At 48.3% G+C, this 13,371-nt stretch overlaps 1 protein-coding gene across 3 annotated transcripts in view; it reads left to right on the top strand.

The window, feature by feature from the left end:
• TOPAZ1 (testis and ovary specific TOPAZ 1) overlaps window positions 1–13,371 on the top strand; it is a 1,878,688-nt gene that overhangs the window by 1,542,349 nt on the left and 322,968 nt on the right. The window lies entirely within an intron of this gene.

Here is a 13,371-nt window from a genome sequence, read left to right as displayed (position 1 = left end):
GGTTTCTTGTCCTACAGGGCTTCTGCTCGTAGACCATGTTGTATGGCACATGCAGTCTCTACAGTGGGATCTAAAGTCTCAGTGGGTCCAGTACCAGGGAGACTGCACAAGATCTGAAGTAGTGGCTGCTCGACCGCAATTGGACCAGCGGCAGAACCCTCTCCCTACCCACCCAGAGCTCATTGCTGGGCTGTGGAGTTCATCTGGGACATATGGGTATCAAAGGATTCTGGCCCCTAGCAAAGACCTGCCTCCGTATCAACCGGTAGAATTCTGAGCCATTCGCTTGCCGTTGAAAGCCACTCTGACGTCCATCAAGGGGTTAAACTGCAAAAAGGTAATGGATGAAATGCTTGAATTAATCTCAGCTACTGGCAGTTAGTCAGGGGCCGCATCCAGGTTCATTGTTATTTGGCACACAGTTCCATCCATCTCCATCACTGTTTTGTATACTTCCGTGTGTCATGGGGGGAATGGTTCACGTCCGCATGGGCAACACCACTGCCTTGTGGTATTACAACACACAGGGTGGCGTGGGGTTCTGATACCTGTGACAAGAAGCCTTGCGCCTCTGGAACTGACTGAATTGTCAAGGCATTTCCCTGATCATGCAGCCTGTTAGGGTCAATAAACACAAGTGCAGATGAGCTCAGCGGGCATTGCCTATTGGGTCTTGAATGGTAGTTAACACTCAGAGGTAGAGCAGGGCATCTTCCAACAATGGGGAGAACCATTGCTACATCTCTTCGCCTCCTCCAAGAACATGCAATGTCAGCAATTTTGCACGTTGGAGTTCCTAATGAGGCTTTCTGATGGAGAAGCATTTTGCCTACAGTAAAGCACTGGTATCTTGTGTGCCTTCCTGCCTTGAGTTCTGAAGAAGTTCCGGAACGGAACTCCTGGGCCTGATTATTTGTCCTCCAATGAGGCTGGCTCTTTGTGAGGCTTTTCTATCATGACAGCAGTGCAAGCTCTTGCACCCAGGCCTATGCAATCTACACCTCTATGCGTGGAGAAAGAGCGGTCACAGTTGATCACATTTAGTCTCTCTCCTGAAGTCCTGAGTGTCATCCTTTCAGCCAGGTGTCCTAGAAAGTCTGTGTCTGCTGAGACAACTTTCTGACCTAGAGTACCACCTGCATTGCAGACAACTGTAAGATATTTTGCTCTTCTTTGTGTTTGGCCCAGCAAGGACTTGCAGTTTGCATGGTTAAAGGTTGTCTGTTGCCCCTTTTTGGCCTTTTTACATTTACCGGACCAACCAAAACCAGTTCAAATCGCTTGTTGTGATGTGATTTCTCAAAGGTTTTATCCACATGTTTCCTCCTAATTTTTTCATGTAGCTACTGTGGTTCCTTAATTTGATCTATACTTTACTTATGTGTACTCCTTTTAAGTCATTGAATAGTTGTCCTCTACGTATCCTGACCCTAAAGAAAGTCTTTCTCATTGCGAGAAACTAATCTCATTGTGCGAGTTATCCATCCTCCTTACACCACCTTCTTTCCGGAAAAATTGCTTGTGAACACCAAAAGTGCGAAAGTTGTCACTTCCACACCGGATGGTCCATCACTCTTTGGAAATTCTTTACTCCACCTCACCCCTCAAAACAAGAGGAGGGACTCCATTGCTTGAATCTCAAAAAAGGGCCCAGTTTTTACATTGATCATACTAAAGACCATCAGATAGACAATCAACTCTTGGTGAGGTTTTCCAGGGCAAAGAAAGCCAAGGCAGTGCAAAAACGGGCTTCGTCCTGCTGGCTAGTCCTCTTTATTGATATCTGCTATGCGATGGCCAAGATTCAGCCTCCTGATGGGTTATGGGCCGATTCCACCAGTAACAGGATATTTCTCAGGCGGCAGTGTGAGCATCAGTGAACAGGTCAAGAAACTTGACTGCCAGATCCAATGGCATTCATGCCATTATGGCCTGAGTCAATCCACAGTCCCACCAAATGGGAAGTACTTCTTTGTTACGTATTCTAAAGTTGAGGAATCTTCGGTTAGAAGTTCACAGCAGAAGAGCAAGTTACTTGCTTTGGTAACGCTCTTTCTTGTGGATATTCTATCTAACTGCAGATTCCTCGTAACCCTCCCACAACCTGAAGCACTATTACTTTGCCAGGTCGGATAAGAAGGGCATTTTGCCTGTTTGATCCTATAGGACTTTTTGGTCTGAGTTCACCTCACAGACCCTCCACCTTCGAAAGGTATCACTTTGTTCCTATTTTGAATTTGAGGAATCTGTGGTTAGAAGTGTCCATCAGAAGAACATGTTACTTGCTTTCAATAGTTCTTTTTCTGGGTGATACCCCATCTCACTGGCCTCTTTCCTCACCATTCTGTGTAGTGGTCTCTTTCTCCCCTCTAAAAATGTTGCACGTTGGTACCGACAAATGTTTTGGCCTTCGCATCGCAGGCGCAAAAAGAGTCAAGCAAGAAGCTGACGTCAGCGTTCAGTGGTGGTGAATATATACGGCTCCATCCTGTCACTTCTATGGTGGAACAAAACCACCGCGGAGCAGCACAGTGCGCAGAAACACTGCTGATCCAGTGAGGCAACTGGGTAATATTCCTTGGGTTTATAATCTTCTGATAGATAGATTATCCACCAGAAAGTGCATTATCAAAGATAATTAACTTGTTCTTTACAGCAAGGGGCAAGTTCCAAGCCCACTAGACAGACTAGTTCTGGAATTGTGTATCTTCCTTGCACATAATGTCCAGTGACTTCATTCCGCTCTATGTGAGAACCAAAATGAGCCGCCTGTTTCCACAGTACCTGATTGCATTAGATTGATTCCATAATTGTTGGACCTCCTGAGAGGTATTTTACTGATTTTAATTATCTTCTTTTGGGCTTACTTTTATTGGGCTTTGTTTTATTTAATGCTTGTGTTTTTAGCTGAGCCATACAAGAGTTAAGTGAGTAAATGTGTTTAACCCGTTCGGTGCTTGCGTGGGCTGACGCAAGCACTACCTCCCTTGTGCTGCGCAAGTCCGTTGGCCGATGCAGCCCCGCCCACTCTTTAATTCTCTCGCACTGCGGGAGAATTTGCGCCACGGTTAAGGGGTTAAGAAGACTCTACTCTTTGATTGCTGGCTGTTTTTTTACTCTCTTTTTGCTCTTTAAATTTTCATTGCCATACTGAAGGGTGCTCTGTATGTTATAGACAATTTTTTCATGGTGCCTATATAAATAAGAATGCTTGTGCGTCCGCACAACAGATGTGACCATGACCAAAATTGCTGCCCGGAGACATGCGGTTTATAAAAAGAAATATTTTGCTGCAGTTCTGCAGGTATGCCCAGCTCAATTACCAGCCTGCATGTAATTTGATTAAAGTGCTGACTGAGCAAGGTATATTGGTACTTGTCTTTTGTAGAAGCATCGCTGCAAACAGCAGTATGAGCTCCTCATCCAACATCCACTCTGGCACGCACAGAAGAACACAAGGAGGTAATTTTTCAGATAACCGTAATTTATTCAGACATAGACAGCACCAGAGTGAAATGGCCTATGCGTTTCAGCCGTAGCCTTCGACAGGGCCATAGAGAGATTGTGTAGAATGTGCGTTTTAAAGGGGCAGAAGCCCCTACCCACACCTCAACAAAACCTTTCTTTACACAGTTTAGATACAAGCCAATTACATATAGTAAATCACGGTAACTTAAATGCCCATCCACATAAGTTATTGCGGCAATCAATTCATACATCTAAAAAAAATTGCACTTCTAAAATTTTTTATATTTTTTCATTTTTATGAAAGTAAAGACAAAAGGAAGTGAGAGAAAGAAAGGGGATGGTGATGTATCTTGTTTCTACAAAAAGAAACAGAAATCATTCTAGTCTGTCATGCAAATTTCTTCAATTTTTTCAAAGTGCATGAATGTTCATACCCAAATTTAATCACATTTTAAATTTTAGATTCAACACAGCGAGGAAGGCAAAATATTCCCTACCTATTGTCCTTGAGTGTCCTTAAGGAGATATTTCAAACATCTCAATTTAATAACCCCCATTGCCCAGCTGTTTCTGTTGATTATCAAGCAGATAGTGGTTACCAATTTCTGGAATAGCTGCCCTTGAAGTTTACAAAGTGCATTATGCAATATTACACTAATGTGCATGATGCTTGAACCTCATTTAGACCTTAAATAACACTTCTCACAATATCATTGCTCAGTACCCAGGCTTAACCCCATATTTTTCCACAAATAAGCTGCTCTAGAAGTTTTATGAAGTGCATTATACTTATTACCCAATAAGCTGATTTTTACTCATTATAAGTTTAAAAAAAAAAAGTCTCAAATATCACTTATCGATAAAATATTATTGCACGTTGCTCATATGGCGATGAATATACCGCACTCTATATAGGCCACAATTGGCCCACATCAAAATCCAATAAAGAGCTGTATAATAAATAGTTCTACTATAATATACAGTAACTTCCTGAAGCCTATTAAAGTTCATTAGTGCCATAACGAACAAGAGGGATTATATGCATCTCTCTACCAAAAAAGAAAGTGTTAAAGTAGTCATGGATTCCCAGAATTAAATGCTACATCGTCCTACATTCCACAACAAGATCGCGGACATACACAACAGCTTCAGCACTCAACCGACGCACGCCACGACCGAACCACCACCCCCCACCACCACCACCCTCCGCGCCTGGACCCCGATCAGCGCCGAAGATACCGTCCGCACGATGAACTCCATCCACTCCGGATCTCCGACCGACCCCTGCCCTCACCACGTCTTCAACAAGGCCGACGCTGTCATCGCACCCCACCTGCGGGACATCATCAACACCTCCTTCGACACCGCGACCTTCCCGGAGAGCTGGAAGCACGCCGAACTCAGCGCTCTACTAAAGAAGCCATCAGCCGACCCCACCGACCTCAAGAACTACCGCCCCATCTCGCTGCTCCCGTTCCCTGCAAAAGTCATCGAGAAGACCGTCAACAAGCAGCTGGCCGCCTTCCTCGAGACAAACGGATCCCTCGACCTCTCGCAGTCTGGCTTCCGAGCCAACCACAGCACCGAGACCACCCTGATCGCAGCCACCGATGACATCCGAGCACTGCTTGACAACGGAGAAACAGCGGCCCTCATCCTCCTAGACCTCTCCGCGGCCTTCGACGCTGTCTGCCACCGTACACTAGTGCAGCGACTCAGCAACGTCGGAATCCAGGAGAAGGCACTGGAATGGATCATCTCCTTCCTCGCCGGAAGGACACAGAGAGTCCGCCTCCCCCCGTTCAGATCTGAAGCCACCGAAGTCATTTGCGGCGTTCCTCAAGGGTCCTCGCTCAGTCCAACCCTCTTCAACGTCTACATGAGCCCCCTCGCAGACATCGCACGCCAGCACAACCTCAACATCATCTCCTACGCCGACGATACCCAGCTGATCCTCTCCCTCACCAACGACCCCGCCACCGCCAGAGCCAACCTTCACGAAGGGATGAAAGAGGTAGCCGAATGGATGAAGAACAGTCACCTGAAACTGAACTCGGACAAGACGGAAGTCCTCATCCTGGGATCCTCACCCTCCGCCTGGGACGACTCCTGGTGGCCCCCCGCCCTAGGCAGCGCACCCTAACCAACAGACCACGCACGCAACCTGGGCTTCATCCTGGACTCCTCCCACTCCATGACCAGACAAGTCAACGCCGTCTCCTCGTCGTGCTTCAACATCCTGCGCATGCTACGTAAGATCTTCCGGTGGATCCTCACCGAGACCAGGAAGACGGTCACCCAGGCCCTCGTCACCAGCCGTCTGGACTACGGCAACTCCCTTTATGCCGGAACCACCGCCAAACTCCAGAAGAGACTCCAGCGGATCCAGAACGCCTCAGCACGACTCATCCTGGATATCCCCCATCACAGCCACATCTCCGGACACCTGAGAGACCTGCACTGGCTCCCGGTCAACAAGAGAATCACCTTCCGTCTCCTCACCCACGCACACAAAGCCCTACACAACCAAGGCCCAGGATACCTCAACAGCCGCCTCAACTTCTACGCTCCCAAACGCCAGCTTCGATCGACCGGCCACGCCCTCGCCACCGTCCCCCCGCATCCGAAGAGCCACCACAGGGGGACGGTCCTTCTCCTACCTCGCCGCCAAGACATGGAACTCCCTCCCGACCCACCTCCGCCTGACCCAGGACCACCTCGCCTTCAGGAAACAACTCAAGACCTGGCTGTTCGAGCAGTAGCAGACCCCCCTCCCCTAGCGCCTTGAGACCCTCTGGGTGAGTAGTGCGCTATTTAAATGCCTTGATTGATTGATTGATTGATTGATTGAGGCCCATAAATAGGTAGAAAATATTTAAGCAAATATTATTTTCTTCCAATATCTGAAAGAGACAATTAGTTATAGATTCCTTACCATAGATTACCCCCAGGCGGCAAACTGGGTCCGGCGATTTCCCCCCTCCCCCCCCCCCCCGTAGCAGTACCCTTACGCGTCGGTAGGTGGCGTCGGTTGACTCCGTGATTGGCGGGATGATGCCACGGTATCTACTTAGACATCGCCCCTGCGCGCAGGTGTAAGTTCTTTCTTTTTCTGCGCCAGCCAGCGCAGATCCGGAGAGAGCGGTACCTTAGTCACTTTTTGACTAGCATTTTTCGACTTTTTGTCAACATCTTTTTCGAGTCGTTCAACTCATGGTGCACAGGATGTCACATCGGCGGACCGGCTTTAAACCTTGTGACTCCTGTCACAAATCCATGTCATTTACGGATCCGCACCTTGTGTGCCTGTAGAGCCTGGAGCGCGACCACGACCTGAAGTCGTGCTCGCACTGTTGGGACATGAATCCAATGTCTTTGCGAGAGTGGTCCCGAAAGCTTCTGGAAACCCGGCAGTCAGCTCTGTGCCGCTCGAGGTCCCGGTCGAGAGGGAGGTTGCAGGACCGGTTCGGAGTCACCACAAACACTCTTCTTCAAAGTCTTTGGGTAAGTCAAAGCACAAAAAGAAGGTGGAGAAGCACAGTCGCTCTTCGCCGCCTTCCCTACCGACGCGGGATACGATGCGGAAGGTTGTTGTCCTTCGGCTCCGCCCACTGTGCAAGAATACTGGGTCAGCTCCAAGCTTCCCTCCCTTCCCGGGAGCCAGAGCGACCCCAGCCCAACTTCGTAATTTTTATGAAGCCCTCCACTCCATCTTTGGGCAGCCTGACTCCGCCGGCGCGCATTTGGGACCCACGGACTCAGCTGGGAGTTCTAGGCCTTCGATGCTGGTGGCTTCGGCCTAGGCGCCGCAGGGCCCCCAGGGGTCCAGGCATGGATCGGCACTGGTCGACCTTACGACACCACCTCTGGAGCCGAATCCATTGATGACACCTCCACCCTTTCCCACGCCGGCTGTGCCCCCCAGCCGGCGTCGACCCTGGCCTTCTCCTCGACTTGGACACGGAGCCGGACCGGCGCCGACCGACACTGGCACTGACAGGTACTTTTGTACCACTGTTCTACCCTCGTGTTCCTTATTGCCTTGAGTGGCAACCAGAGGAGGGTGAGGGGTACTTGGAGGGGTCTGTTGACCCTTTGGCAGACCAGTTGGATGAACCGAATTGGAGGAAGGAGTTGGGTGAGGCCAGTGGTCTGGACACCTCCCCAGTCCTTGGCATGCTTTCTCCCCCTACTGTGGATACAGAGGAGGGAGCCTCTTACGCTGTGGTGTTGCGTAGCAAAAGACACACAATTGATGGACGGAATGCAGAACAAATCAGAACATTCTCCACCAGTCAAGAGATCTGGGTTAAATCCATCATTCTTTTGCACACCATGCCACCCCAGTTTAGACCTGTCCATATGCAAATCAGTCTTGACTAGGGGTGGGCGGAATTTGCGTAATCGCGTTACGCAAATCTCCGCGAAACGGTAAAAAATCTCCGCGAACACGCAGAAATTCCGCGAACACGCGGAATTGCTTGTTCGCGATGCTTTTTTCCTGTTCACAGTTGCTGTTTGCGTGTTCGGGGAGAAATATCTCGCGAACACGCATTTTGAGAACGCGAACAAGAAAAAATTTCGCGAAGTCGCGGAAAGCAGAATTTTGGGCAATTTCGCGTTCTCCGCGGAACGCGAAATTACCGAAATTCCGCGAGCGGAACGGAATTTACCGCCCAGGCCTAGTCTTGACCCTGTGCCTCATGGGAACAGTCCAGCCCGAACTGCCAAGTCAGGTCCTCCCTGGACCGAAAACAAGCATCCTAGGAACGGTTTTGGGGTTTCACCCCTCTTCAGCCAGGATAGCTTGATTCCAGTGACACAGTGAGCCCGGGACATACGTCTAGGCATACCCGGCGCACTTAGGGCGAGAAAGCAAAAGACACACAATTGATGGACGGAATGCAGAACAAATCAAAACATTCTCCCCCAGTCAAGAGATCTGGGTTAAATCCATCATTCTTTTGTTCACCATGCCACCCCAGTTTAGACCTGGCCATATGCAAATCAGTCTTGACCCTGTACCTCATGGGAACAGTCCAGCACGAACTGCCAAGCCAGGTCCTCCCTGGACCGGAAACAAGCATCCTAGGACCCGTTTCGGGGTTGCGTAGAGCGGCTGAGGCATTGAACCTTGAGCTTCCTATGGTGGCGCTCAGGACCAACCTCCTGACCGAGGTGCTTCAAACAGCAGCGGCCTCTTCGGAGCCCCTGCTGCCGTTCAGTGAGGCCCTCCCTGACATCCTTCTGGGCACGTGGTCCAAACTCAGCACAGGGGCTCCTGTGGATAGGCTGATTGCCTGACTCCACCGCCCGGCCTGGGCGACCCCATTTTCTTCTACCAACACCCTACCCCGAGAGCTTGGTGGTCCAAGCCACAACTTCCAAAGGCGCCTTCCCTACTGCTCCCCCAGATAGGGAATCCATGAAGCTGGCTCATCTTGGGAAAAATATGTTTTCTTCCGCCAGCTTAGGACTGCGGTTGTTGAACACCACAGATCTCTTGGGCCGTTACACCCTCTCTATTTGGGACACAGTCGCGCAGGTGCTGTCACAGTGCCGGGTGGGAGCCTGGGCGGTTTTCTCCCGTGCAGTTGCTGAGGGTAGAGATGCAGCAAAGTTCACCAGTAGCCCTGAGGTCCACTGGCTTTTTGGGCGATGTCCAATCAACTCTTATGGACATGCCCTTTGATGGCCACCGCTTGTTCGGCGAGAAAGCAGGCAATGCGCTCGAGCACTTTAAGGATTCTAGGGCTACATGTCGTATCTCGGAAGGACTGCGCCGTGAGACACGTCCAGAATACAGAAGGGGCATATCATAGCCCAGGAACAATTTGAAGACTGCAATTAATTAACGATTGGAAGATATACTAAGAAGGAAGAGAGACACAATACGAAAAAATATGTGGCGCGGCCTTCTCTATTTTTAAATAAGAGAATCCAAATATACTTTGGGGAAAGATGAGTACCATATAGGAAACTTGGATACTTTTGATACAAACACCGCATTATGTCCGTATGATACAACGATTGAAGCCTTGAAAAAGTTTCTAAAAGAAACGAAACAGGTGTCGGCTGCCGGTTCAATGCTCAAAAAGAAGATTGCTACACCAAGCTGTCTATTCCCAATTACATTGACTTTGTGTTTTGAATTTGAATGGTATGATCTAAGATTTTTTGTGATATGCTCATATTAAATCAATACAGCAAGAACAGAATTGATGTCATACTGGTATTTTAAACGGATCTTTGCTTAATAACTATATGAATTGATGTAACATTTGAATCAGAGTGCCGAGGTTCATACCTTTTTCTTGAAATTTTTCACTGGTTCCTATTGGACTCCGGTATCTGGCATCTTGGGTAGTGGGATGCAGTCATTGTAACCTTGGGGGCCAGCGAGTGGGTCAGTCCGCCAGCGCCCCCTCAGCAGCAGCCTCCAAGCCTTTCAGGGCCGCCAGTTCCCAGTAGGCGGCAGGATTCGCCATAACCTCCCCCACTGGCACAACATCACGTCAAACAGCATGGCCCCAGTCCGCCAGTGGCTTTGAAAAATCATTGAAAGCTTAATGGCTTTAGTACGGTAGAACCTTGCTCCCTTTTGCCATTCTACTGTTTGGAACCTGGTTTTCTGGCCTTCTACTTTAGCCCAAAACCCAATTCCTGTTCATTGAGATCAAAACGGATGCTTGTAGAAAAGTGCCCTGTTTCGACATGGTTACCCCCACTTTGTGCCTGGTATCTGATGCAACTTTTGACTGAAAATGTACTGGATTCCTGCTAACCAGGTCCCCAGCACCAGTGGCCTTTCCATAAACTGTACCATTATTCCACATTTGGCACCACTTTAGGCTCCATGTACGTCCATAGTAAATGGTACCCCTGGTACATAGGGCGTTGGAACTACAGAGGGTTCCTAAGGGGTCCAGCACAAATTGTCACCCTAAGGGGCCTCTCACCAAGCTCATGCAAACTACCATTGCAGCCTGCGTATCTTGGTGCAGAGAAAAACAGAGTCCCTGTGTGCCATGCTTACGCAGCACTGCATGTTGTATAGATAAGTCATACCTACAGCAGGGCTTACAGCCATAAAGACACTATACCCATGTGTGGGCATATCTGCGTGAGTGGATGTTTCCCTGTGATATCTAAGTTTACCCATAGATGCCACAAGTGCACAGGGAAGCCATACCGTGTACATGGGCTGGACACTCTCCAGCTATATGATGGCTTCAATGTACCCTCATAGGTTGGGTACCAAACATCTCCTCTTAATAAACCCAAACTAATGCTAGTTTTTAATTTATTTAGAAATCATCCTAGAGGGCCCCTTAAAGGTGCCCCCTAAAATCCTACCAACTACTAGTGTGTTCACTGACTGGTCTCAGCCAGCCAACAACCCTAGACTAGTTTCTGACCCCTAAGATGAGAACCTTCGGTCTTGGAGATCAGTGACAAAGCCTACTCCAGGTGGAGTGGTGTATACCTTCTCCCTGCAGGATGAGCCTTTCTAGGGCCGACCCTGCTGCCATTGTTATGCGACCCAGGTCTATCCAGATATTACTTTTTGGTAGCAAGACAGGTGGGCACATTAGTGAAGCAAGGAGGTGGGCCCACTTTCAGCCGGCACTCCCCCTAAGGTAGACTAGCCGATGTGGACGCCACTTTTCAGATTCCCCCTTCTTGATTTGGGTGTGATTAGAATTCTAGGGCCAGGGTTATGCCCATTTCACACAGGACGTGGCCATATAGTGGGTGTAGATAACCTACAGGTAGGTAGCAGATTGGCTACTAACTGTCACTCCCCTGTAACGCCCCCAAATTGAATATTTAGGTGGCACCCGAGAACTCAGATCTGACGGATCAAGGGAAAAAGGATGAAAAGTCTCTGCCCAGCAAGAATTGCAAAAGTGCTGTGAACTTTTGGTTTCAAAATCTTGCTTGCTAGCAAACTCTTGACAATCATAACCGAGTGACTCATCCTGCAAACTCGAGATCTACCAATGCCTCGGGTAGCCTGTCAGCACTTTGCAAATTGCCTACAGTCTTCCTTGGAGTAGAGGAGCTACTCCCCTGCAGTCCGCAGGCACCGACAATCAGATTCCGGTCCACCTGTGTGCAACTTCCTGGCCCGACCGACGTCCAAGAGAAGGTACTTGTGCTCTGGAAGGTCAGATCTGTCTCCCCACCGAGTGTGAAGACACCAGACAAACCAGACCCATCCAGCCCCAAACCCTAGTGTACCGGATGCATTGCACCAAACACCCAACAGTTAGAGTTCAGTCCGCATTCTCACTACACTACAACTGAGCAGCCATCGAGGAACATCAGCATCACTGAGTCCCACTTTGTGACTGGCCCAGCTGTTCTGATTTTGCCCCTAAATGCGATGAGCACCTTTGTGCACCCAGCCTAGCCGACCTAACCACTCTGCATCTGAGCAACCCGGCCTGGGTTCCGTCAAACCGGCAATGCTTCCTTGCTACAAAATCCCTTGTGACCCAAGCCCCGTTTGGGAGCTCTTCCCCCTGTACAACCTGTTTTTAGGTACCCCCCTTGTTTGTAGCACCCAGATACTAAACTCACCAGCTCCCTGTGAAACCAGGGCAGTTCCCAAAGAACTGATGGCAGTACTTTGGACCTTGGCCCACCACTTCTCTAAAACCAGAACGTGAACCCCTGATTCCAACTATATTCACCTTTATTGCGTTTATGATTTTTCCTTCAAGAGTATTGCATTGTGTGTAAAGGCTTTAAAGTGTTATTTGCCTGTAGAAATTTGATAATACTAAGTACTGAACTTTGAATGAAGTTCTTGGTTTTGAAACATATATATAAAAGGAAGTGTTATTTTTTTAGTTGGGGGTGGGGGGGTGTGCATGTGTGTCTGTCATTTATTGCCTCTGTGAGTACGACATATGCTTAGCACTACCCTCTGATAATCCTAGCTGCTTGCCCATACTACCACAGAAGAGAGCATTAGTATCATCTACTTTAGCCACTGTAAACCAATTTGGGACAACTGGACACTCTACACATCTACACATTGTACTTCGTTTTAGTGCACTATATAGAGAGACAGCTTCCTGCAATGCTGCATGAACATTGACGGAACAGATAGACTCAGTTACTAAAATGTGCTAAATGTACTAAAATGTGCTATATACAACTGAGTCTTTTGAAGAGAATCAGTCATATGTTTTCAGTTCAGCAAAGTATTCATATTTTCAATGTATTTCTTCTAAATTTAACTATTGTAACTCAATGACTTCCAAATAAATCAATTAAAAAGTTTTGAATGGTTCAAATGCCCCATTAGAACAGTCCAGTCCGAACTGCTAGGCCAGGTCCTCCCTGGACTGGAAGCAAGCATCCTGGGACTGGTTTCGGGGCATCGCCCTTCATCAGCCAGGCTAGCTTGACTCCAGTGGCATGGAGAGCACGATACCCACGTCTGGGCATACCATTCCCACTCGTAGTGGCAAATGCAAAAAGAAGAATTGATGGACAGAATGCTGCACAATGTCAAACATTCACCCCAGTACAGAGATCTGGGCCTAAATTCATAGTTTCTTTGCTGCCTATGCCATTCCAGTTCAAACCCAGTCATATGCAAATCAGTCTTGACCCTGTTCCCCTGTTGACGTTATAAAAAATAAATAAATAAATAGTTCATTATTTCCTTGCTGTGTCCTACCAGGGCAGGTCGCTGCTTATTAATACAGGTAAAATCCCTAGTCCTTATGCCGAATGAGTTAGGCTCATCAGGGGTGGATGAGCAAGTTATTTTTGAAGCCAAAGTAAAGATTCTGTAGATGGACTAACATCAGTCTCCTTGTGCTGCTGTAGCATCCATTGATACTCATAAGTGATACAGATATCAGCATCTCTCCCCAAACTGTC

Source organism: Triturus cristatus, chromosome 10, assembly GCF_964204655.1.
Source record: "Triturus cristatus chromosome 10, aTriCri1.1, whole genome shotgun sequence".
Classification (NCBI taxonomy): Eukaryota; Metazoa; Chordata; class Amphibia; order Caudata; family Salamandridae; genus Triturus; species Triturus cristatus.
The sequence above is the reverse complement of the archived record's forward strand: the minus strand, read 5'-3'. Positions and strand labels throughout refer to the sequence as shown.